Source organism: Physcomitrium patens, chromosome 11, assembly GCF_059467195.1.
Source record: "Physcomitrium patens ecotype Gransden chromosome 11, ASM5946719v1, whole genome shotgun sequence".
Taxonomy (NCBI): Eukaryota; Viridiplantae; Streptophyta; class Bryopsida; order Funariales; family Funariaceae; genus Physcomitrium; species Physcomitrium patens.
This window is the reverse complement of record NC_143420.1, coordinates 564,682-574,662: the sequence shown is the minus strand read 5'-3', so window position 1 is coordinate 574,662 and position 9,981 is coordinate 564,682. Positions and strand designations below refer to the sequence as shown.

The following is a 9,981-nucleotide window of genomic DNA, read 5'->3' as shown; positions in this document are numbered from 1 at the left end:
AGAACAATTATATTAGCTACATTGTCCTTCTCAATGTCCCTTACTCAAGAAAATAATAATTAGCTCTTAAAAACACAAGTATATACATTTATCAAAAACAATACTGAAAAACAACATGTAAAAAGGTCTATTTAAATCCAATTTGACAACATCACTCAATACTCCCTATTCGAATATGTAACTCAATGCACCATCAACAAATTCAAAAGTATAATACAACTTTTACAACAATTCCAAAATCATGTATGTGCAAAATAGAATAAGTCTCCCTTTACTATAAATACAAATCCTTGTTAGCACAATTAGAAAAGTACAAAAGCATCAACATAAAATACAAAAGAAAAAAAAAAACACATACCACAATCATTTGTTAAATAGCATAAAAATAATCAAATTTCTTTCAATATTCTTATCACTATGACTTGACTGTGATTAGAAAAAGAATAAAAACAATAAAATGACAAGAAACCTCAAATGAGAAAGGATATTAATATTAAATTATCCAAAGTTAACAAATGAATATTATCTTAGAATTTGGATAAACAAAATAGCTCTAGAACCTTGGATGTCATAGTCTATATTTCATTCAAACTCATTGTATAATAAGGCACCTTGTGCACGTCAAATCTCACTGGTTATGCTTTATGTGACTGACGCTGCTCTTAAGGTGTGTTGATTTTCTCAACTGATATTTGGATTTTGAGCCTTTTGTAAGCAATTTTCAGAGGTGCTCTTGACTCTCAGGAATCCCAAAGGTGAACCCTAATGTGGACTAGCTGGTACGAATGGGCATTGAAGGCAAAGTGGAAAGCTCACAACTACTAAGACTGGGTAATTAATATGAGGGGGGGATGTGGTAGGACTGCGCTCCTGTCTGGAACTCTTGGAGATGAGTTGCTGTGCGTCTTAGGGTTGTGATCCATGTATATCTTGTTTGGCCAATCCAGGGTTTATTTCTTGTGATGTTTGATGTGTTCGTTTGCATTGCCAATTTTATGACGACTGCTCTAGGGGGGAAGGAGCAGGGGCTATTTGTTTCTCTTTTTTGGGGACCTCAATTGCGTACCTATTATGTAGGGACCTCAATTGCGTACCTATTATGTATTATGCGCTCTTGCTGATTTGATACAAAGTGATGCATTAAAGTCTGCGAATTGTAACAATTTTCAGCTTGAAGCGGTTTTAAGGTGATAGGTTATGCTGAATACAGTGTGACATGGTTTATTCATACTTGTGTGATTTTGGTAGGATATTTTATGCACTCGCTTAAAATGACATTCTCATACTTATAAAGAAGTTCTAGAGGCTCTTCGTTGACTAGATTTTTGTAGCGTTATAGGAGTGGTATGAGCAATTTTGCTTATAGGGTCCAGTCGTTACTTGGAAAGCTAATGAACGTGATCTTATCATTAAGTACTTCAAGCAGCGTGGACGGTTGTCCGGGATGTACCAATGATCTTTCACAGTTCTTCGTCAGCAAAACGACTTTGGATGCTGCCGCCCATCACTTCAGGATTTGAGCTATGATCCATTAGCTCCGTTCAGATGAGATCCTTAATTTGCTCTTCAGAGAAAGAGGGTCCCTCAAAGTCGAAGTCTAGGTGAATCGCAGAAACAGGCTCGTTACCAGGAGCATGAAGTGTAGCCAAAATAAGGGTCCGGCAAAGCAGTTTCCATTGCGTAATACAAGCATTATGAACAACTCACATTAAAAGGAAAGTGAAGGGTAGTTTAAACGCTGCCTTTCCATCATAAACACCAATAGCAAGATATAGCTCATCCCATGATAGAACTGTTGAATTGATACCTGTTATTCTCCTTGCAGGATCTTGGAGCAGCATCTTGTAGACGAGATCGAAAGCAGAATGAGCAACGTTTTGGTATTTTTGAGGCCGAGCAATACAAACATACTGGCTCAATCGCCGAATTACATCACTCTGATTATTGCTTGACAAAACCATAGATCCAGGATCCGGATTTCCAGGACGTCCGAGGAGCTGTCATTTACGAAAGCAATTTTAAGCGGCAATTGCTACAGGATATTGCAATGTGACTGAACAGATTAATACTAAAACCCTCAACATCAAAATGCGAACAACACCTTCTGATCATTAAGAATTACAAGTATAGACTCATCTTATAAAGGATTGGTTTCAAAGCATTATCATTTCACTGATATAAAATGATAAGTGGATTCAGATCAACTTATATATAATGTACAAATGATAAGTGGATTCAGATCTTTTGCAAATCATTTGGGCATACCAACCTCTTACGACAGATCACTATCCAGTTGTCATACACACCTGTTCTTGGAGATGTTTTTCTCGTTAACTTAAAACCTGAGAGACAACATGAAAATATAAAAAATTCAAGAATTTTTTGTTAGACTTTAAAATATTCAATCGAAATACAAGGTTAGAAGTTGTTGCAAGTGAAAATCGGCGATTGCACTTTGGATTGTACTGATCAAGTAATATTTTGAGATGCAGCTTCGAGGATTTGGAAGTGTACTGTAACTTTGGATGGTTCAAGAGAGGTCCAGCTTACTTACTGAAGCAAGATTCATTTATCTTTATCAAAGTTCTTGACATGTGAGAATCCATGTGCAGTGTTTCCTTTAACAACTTTTACGTGGTTTGAAGGATATCCATTCTGCAAAAGATCAACTTATATACAATGTACACATTGTTGAAACTCTCTCTAGTTGGAGGAGGAATGATATCGGTAATGGGAATGACCTGATCCAAGTCAAGAAAGTCATTACAAGTCCATGCAACAAGAAACCGAAGACCATGAAGAAATTGCACATGACCGGAATATGCAACAGTAAATAAACTGTGCTGAAGCTCCATGGACCAAATATAGAAGGGAAGAACTAAGGGAGTTCATAATTGCAAAAGATTAAAACAAAACGTCAAGTTTCAGCGCAACAGAAAGCACGTTTTCATAATCCATGTGACGGAGGATTTTTATCTCGCGCGGCGTTCGCTTGGTGGTTTTCTTGCTGCAAAATTCATCTCTTAACTTTTTTATGGCTACACTCTCACCTGTGTCGGAATCAAGCAATGAACTGCAAAGGCAAGAATCATTCAAATTCATCATCAAAGAACAATTGCACGGATATAGGATAAACAGAATAAGCCACAAGGTTAATGATACCGAGTCGAGGAACCCCTTGACAAAATATTAGCTGAACATGAACTTTGACTGAATAAACAAATGGACATTACAATCAATGGGTCAATACTGGACCATGATCGGATGGTCAACCTTAACAGCACTGAAGACTGTACTGCAAATGCAGATAATCTAAAATCATGAAGGTTGATTTATGGTTGTATTCGAATTGAACAGTAAAGTGATTTCAAACGCTTTAGACTAAAAATAATATGTCAAGGGAAACTATGCTAAAACAACTGTGCAATTAAAGCATATTTACATGGTTGGTAATGTTTCATGGAGTAAGGATAGGAGACATGGAAACGTCAAGCTTTTGAGGAAAATTCTAACCGGACAATTCCAAAAGATCCGTGCCCGATCACTTCAATTGGTGGCTTGTACCTCCTAGAGACTTCGAAATCTATTCCTTCCACAGTGTACTTCACATGTTTACCTTCATGTGTCGGAGTTACCGCAACTTCTGAGTCTACGTCTGAGCATCTAGTTTCCATTCCGCTGTTTTTGCGTCTATTATGCTTTATAAGGAAGCTGGAGAATAAAATGCAAGTTTTGAATCTCAAAATTTGGGCAAGACCAACAGATTTTTAACATTCGACGGTTGGCTGAATGCAAATTCATCAATGATACTGTATCACAGCGGCAAATGTAGTAAAGGAAATTTTATAAAATATCTTTTCATTAAGGTAATGAAGCCACTGCAATCTTAAGCCGCTGAATTGAAGAGCAAATTGACAGACTGGAATGTGACGCACACGTTAGAAGAACTATCATGGCATAGTTCAGAGCGGCAAATCGCTTGCTGGCAAGGAAATACGGTTAAGAAGTTGCGTGACGAAATGTTGAAGAATATCTCTACAGAATCCAAATTTCTAGAAGATGTACAAGCAGGACAACTTCAAGTTAAACTAGGAAAGAACTTGTCCATTGCAACAACCAAGCAGCTTATATCACGGCTACAATTCAACAAAAATAGAGGCATCACTGTTTGCAGGAACCTCTATCATTAACCATAAAAAATAAAAAATAAAAAACAAAAAAATCAAGCATACTCCAACACCGAATGATCGACAGTTAGCAATTTAGAAGCCTCCTGGATAAACGTGCCTGGAATCCAAAATGTTGGCCACAAAGCAAAATATAATATCTGTGATATTCAACAAAACTCAACGACGAAATGTTGAAGAATATCTCTACAGAATCCAAAATTCTGTGATATCGATGAACCAGAACTCTCCAGTCCGCTCGCGATTGCCACAGTCGTCCTGAGCTCACGGGAGTCACGCAGATGAAAACTGTATGCGACGTGAGCTGTGAGGAGACCAGTCCGAGACGAGACACAGGAAAAAAAATCTCAAAAAACAAATGATACTATTAAATGGAAGCGGTACCAAAGCAAGGCCAGTTGAAGGTTCCAGCTGCGGCTTCGGCTTAGAGAAGCTCTTTTTCATTCGTTCAGTCTTTCATCCTAGTTTCGTTCGTCGAGCGTTGTGTCCTAGTTTCGTTCGTCGACTGCCAATCTTCGGTGAGGCATTTCACAAGTGTAACATTTCATTTCAGGAAAGTATCATAATCATCATTGTTTACACTACTCTTGATTAAACCAATTGTTTATTAGATTGAAAATCTTTTCACTTTAATTTACAGAAACATTAAGTAATATTGTATTGCATTTAAATTATAAAAATCTAATGAATTCTGATTAAACTATGGAGTAAATATTTTGCAAACATGTTCAAATACAATTCCAAACAAATTAAGTTCAAATAAGGTAGTTAGTGAAAATTTGTATAATAAAAGATGATAAAATACACACCAAATTGTTTTTGTACTACATTATTTCTTGATCTTTCATAGATGAGTGATAAATATCACAAATCTAAATGCTACTCCTCAATTCTTATAAATTTTTCAAAAGTTATTTTATTTAAATAAATTAAAATTTATGATCTCTTATTTTTTAAAAAAAAATCAAACTTATCTTCTAATTTATTTAGTTTTATATTTTTTATTATTAATTCTTATCTTTTTACTAAACTCTTTTTTGTTTAAACTCAAAATAAAGTTGTACAAAATTGTAGCAACGTTCTTAAATATTCATTAAGATATCATTAATAAATTATATATTTATTCATTTTTTTATCATTTTTCTTGTTTATGGTGATTTTATTTTATCAATTGAATATTTATAATGTTGAATAATTGTTATGTCCAATTAAAGTTGATTAAATTTATTATATTTTTTGCATAAAATTATATTTAGTATCACACTATAAATTTACTTATATGGTCTTTTATGCTTGAACAGAAATTACAGTACAAAAAGCTTAAAAAAAAATAGTTAGAAATCAAATTTTATGTAAATTTGGAACTAATGCAATAACTTAAAACATAAATCATGGTTACAAATATTTGATGGCTATCTAAAAAATATATAATCATCAAATTATATTTTGAATTTAAAAAATAATAATATAATTATAATTTATAAAGAATTATTAACAAGATAAACTTAAATTTTATTTAATAAATTCAAAAACTTTTAATATTTTTTTATATATGTATGAATTGATAATTTTATATAAAAAAATATATATCAAAATTTCTTAAAAATTCAAAGTTTTTTCTAAATTATTTTATATAAATTTATCTTTATTTTAAAAAATAATTAATGAAAAAAAGGTAATAATGATTTAATCACTTTTTCATTATAAAAACCTAGAAAAATAGATGTTTTAATACATGTAAAAGATAAATATTATAATATTTAGAATTAATATATTTTTAGGAGAATGATAAATAGACCTAGTTTTTTATTAAATCAATCCATCCATCTTAACCATTATGAACAAAAAAATGACTTCTAGATTCATATCTCCACAATAGGATCTTATAAACAACAAGAACTTGATAAAGACAAATATACAAGTGAGACTTCTCTCAAAGAAAGATTACAAAATAGAAATAACTCAATATGTATATTAAGAAAGAAATTGGAATGGCTATTGCCAAAAGACAAGAAAACTAGAGACCATTGAAACTAGACTAGAAGCAAGAAAGGAGTTGACAAGAGTAAAGAAGGCTTCACTCTTGTCTCTATAGATACTATCTAACTAGGGGCTATATGGTGATGTTCTATAGGACCTCCAATATGTCTTGACTTTGTAGGACACATGCCTTGACTTACAAGGCAAGTTTTTCTATGTGTGGGCCACATAGTTAGCTTGGTCTTCAAGCTAATAACATGTATAGCACATGGCCAACTTGTTGACCACGTTTTTAATCCAAAAAGTCAATTAAAGACACCTATAAAATCAAAGCAGAGTCTATGAAACTAATAGGAAGCTTCTATAGCAAATGTTATAGAATTAACTTACTTTTATCTATTTTTATTTATTTCTACCTATTTATACATGTAATTACTGGCTTACATGCGTATGTCTATGACATTACTCTCCCTTGTAGGAACGAGTTTCATAAGGAGCGATCATCATATGTTGAGAAAATCTATGATGCGACGAATTGTATTTGCCACATACTCTGATCTTTATTCTCTTTGAAGATAATTGATAGGGCCTCTCAACCATTGATAGTGTCCCATACCAGGGCGAAAAGACCATCCAACAATTTGATCGATGTTGAAGCCTTCATAACTTCCTTCAAATAAAACATTTGGAACACCGTCAAGAATTGTTCCTATCTCTAGTAAAGTCACCAAACATCAGGAGTCCCTTCCAAGGTCGTGATATCAAACGCATTGTATCCTGCCATCTATTCAAAGAAAAATATGTCGTTCTTGAAGATCTTCATCTCAAATGTGCCGTCTTGAACGTTGTGACAATCATAATGTCTTGTCTAGCAGGTCAGCAAACAAAGGTTCTTGAGTCGAATCCGCTGGTTGTTGGTTTTCCATCTTCTTAGTGTCACAACTACAAAGAAGCCACAAACAAGGATTGAAAGTAGAATGTTATCTTGCTTGGATCTTGTTTCTTTTATAAGGAAGGTTTTCATCTTGATTTTGATGGATGTCGTCGATGAAAAGCCTCCACCACCTTTGATGCATTTACAAGATTCTTTACGGGCTTCCATGTGCATTCACTAATATCATATTTGTACCAATGGACAAGATATTCTAATTTATTTCAATGCGACCTTGAATCTAAAACTTCTTCCACTTCGAACTCTTCATTATTGTCCACTTCTATAGGAAGAGGTAGAGCTTGTCTTCTTTTTGATATGTCCATTGTCTTGTAAGGTTCGAGAAGAGACATAGGGAATATTATAAGGATTTTCATTGACTCCGGTAGGTATAAATGATATGCAATTGAATTGATTTGTGCAGAAATAAAAAATGGTCCAAGCCTTTGATAGTCCAACTTGTTACAAGGATGAGTCATCTTAATATTATGACAAAGTAATTATATCTTGTCACCTATGTCAAATGGTGGTTGTTCCTTTTGATATACATCTACATTGACATTTTGTTGTTCTTCAACTTCTTTTAACTACGCCTTCATTATTGCATGTAGCTCTAACAAATGAATTGCCAAGTCTTTGCCGCAGGATTATCAACTTTTGAAAAGTCAAAAGTATCAAGTCATGGATGATAACCATAATTGCCAAAGAAAGGTGTTTGTTTTGTAGAAGAATGTATTGTATTCAAGATTCTTGTAATTTGTATACATAGTGACTAGGCTAGAAGCACCTTTTTGATAATGGCACCACTCTTGAAACAAATCTATAATTATAAAAAGTTCTTTGTTGGGGATCTTATAATTGATCTCGGCTGTTGAAATTTTTTTGGAATGAAAAGCTATTGGATGAAGTTTATCATCTCTTCCCATTTGTGACAATACAATACTCAAAGCAAAATCTGATGCATATGTTTCCATAAAAAATAGCTTAGAAAAATCAATGCAATACAAGATTCGTGCAAAAACAAAGGCCATCTTCAAAGCTTCAAATGCTACTTCCGCTTCTTGATTCCATTGAAGTTTGTCTTTACAAATCAAATGTATAAGTGAAGCTACAACTTGAGAGAAGTCTTTGATGAAGATTCAATAGTAGTTGGCAAATACCAAAAAGCATTGGACATCTCTTACTATTTTTTGTATCTTCTAATCCATAATAGTTTGAACTTTCTTAGGATCCATTGTAAGTCCATCATTTGAAATGATGTATCTTAAGAAGTCGACTAAAATAGTATAAAATACACACTTTTCTATCATAGTATAGAATCCCGCATATGTTAGTTTTTGTAACACACGACGAACATGAAGTTCATATTCATCTGAGTTCTTGGAATAGATTAAGATGTCGTCTAAATAACAGAAAATAAAATCATCTAAAAACTCTCGAAAGAAATAATTCATTAAATGTTAGAATACTGCTGGTGCATTTGTAAGTCCAAAAAGCTTGACATTATATTCAAAATGTCCATACCTTGTTTGAAACACAGTCTTATATTCATCTCCTTCTTTGATGCATACTAAATTGTATGTTCCTGATAGATCTATTTTTGTATAGATCTTAACTTGATTCAACTGATCAAAGAGTCCAAATATCAAAGGTAGTGGGTACTTGTTCTTGATGGTGATTTTGTTGAGTCCTCGATAATCAACATACATCTGCAATGATTCATCTTTTTTCTTCACAAATAAAATTGGAGCTCTTGCTAGAAATTTAGAATGGCATATGAAGTTCTTGGCCAGATACTCTTTAATATATAGCTTAAGTTCAGCCAACTCATTTTTTGATAAAGTAAAGATTGGTCCAAATGGCAGTTGTGCTCCATCTTAAACGTCAATTGAGTAGTCATAGCAACAATGTTCCAAAAGAATATGCTATGTTTCGGTGTCGTGTTATAACACGACTATATAAAAAAAATATAAATAAAAAAGATATTATTAATATTTAATCATCTTGGATGTTAGAAACATTGTCCAATTTCAGTGCCAATATTTAGAGCAGTTAATATCATCCCATCAGTATCATCAAACCATACAACCAGGATCATTTTCCAACCCTATATGGAACAAGCCTAGTATGTATATATCGCCAAAGACACCCAATATGCATGATGGAAGTGCAGGAAGACCACTTTGTTGTTTCCATTGCAAACGGGTTGGTTATTATGCCAGTGAATGTTTCAATCCCAAAGCCTGTGATGATTACACCATAGTGTGTAGGAATTGTAAGCAAATGAGGCATACTTATCAACAATGTAATGCTCTATCCAATTCAATAAGCGGGATCAACAGATCCAAAGCTAAGAAAAAATTGAGAAGATAAATCAAGGTCCTCAAGATTCTTTGATGAATCGGGCGGAATGAATCCAAGCCATTCTTATCAGGAGTCGGCAAAAAGAAAAAGGACCAATTCAATATTCGAGTGAGTTTAATGTAAAGGACAAATTTGACCCAATTACAGGGACATCCAATCTAGGCCCTAGTATGTGCCTCTTATTTAGTATGAGACCTGACTTGGTTGGGCAACCCAATGAGGTCCCGAATACGGAGGCTTCAGTTCCATTTTAAGCTGTTCCATTCTCTATGCTGTTTTGAGAGAAACGTCCTTTCCGTAGAAAGATCCTCTTAGAGAGAGGAATTCCGGGGAAGCACCGTCGACTGTTCCAATTCGAAATCCATGGTGAAAGAAAAGGGGACCACATGGAGTTAAAAGGGAAGAGACGATAAAGAAAGGGACATTCAGAGATTGGTTTTTTGGAGTCGGAGAGCTAGCTTCAAGCTCCTTCGAAAGGTGTAGAATTGAGTTTCATAGGATTTGGAAGAACTTTGGCAA

At 33.9% G+C, this 9,981-nt stretch overlaps 1 long non-coding RNA gene across 1 annotated transcript; it reads right to left on the bottom strand.

Annotated features, from left to right (window-relative positions):
• Window positions 1-1,934: 1,934 nt before the first annotated feature.
• LOC149988076 (uncharacterized) lies at window positions 1,935-3,060 on the bottom strand. Its single transcript, XR_016505322.1, has 3 exons — window positions 2,555-3,060; window positions 2,270-2,342; window positions 1,935-1,997 (listed from the first exon to the last, which is right to left on the bottom strand). It is a non-coding gene; the product is annotated as an uncharacterized LOC149988076 (long non-coding RNA).
• Between the last annotated feature and the right edge of the window lie 6,921 nt (window positions 3,061-9,981).